The sequence below is a fragment of the Myotis brandtii genome, unplaced genomic scaffold, assembly GCF_000412655.1.
Source record: "Myotis brandtii unplaced genomic scaffold, ASM41265v1 scaffold1062, whole genome shotgun sequence".
In the NCBI taxonomy this organism is placed as follows: Eukaryota; Metazoa; Chordata; class Mammalia; order Chiroptera; family Vespertilionidae; genus Myotis; species Myotis brandtii.
In genome coordinates, this window is record NW_005353595.1 from 169,110 (window position 1) to 169,537 (window position 428).

A 428-nucleotide genomic window follows, 5' to 3' on the forward strand; every position below is an offset into this window, starting at 1 on the left:
GCAGGTTTCTGGGGTTTTGTTTAGCTTCTATATTTGCAACATAGTTGCTTAGAGTTGCAGCTGAGAGGCCGGCAAGTCAGGCGGGGAACGTTGGAGTCCGCAGTCACTGGAGCAAGCAAGCCTCCCTGTTCGCTTCAGTGCATGGCTGCCGGCCACCATCTTGGCTCACAGTTAATTTGCATATCTCACTGATTAGCCAATGGGAAGGGTAGCGGCCGTACGGCTAATTACCATGTTTCTCTTTTATTAGATAGGATGATTGTCTAACCTCTATTGAGGTATACCTGAAACTAACACAAAATAACATTGAATGTAAGCTGTAATTAAAAAAAAAACTAAACACATTCTATATTAAACTATTTCAGTATTTCAAATAAAAATTGAATAATAAAATTATTCTTCTCAGGTTGCATACTTTTTTCAGTGCT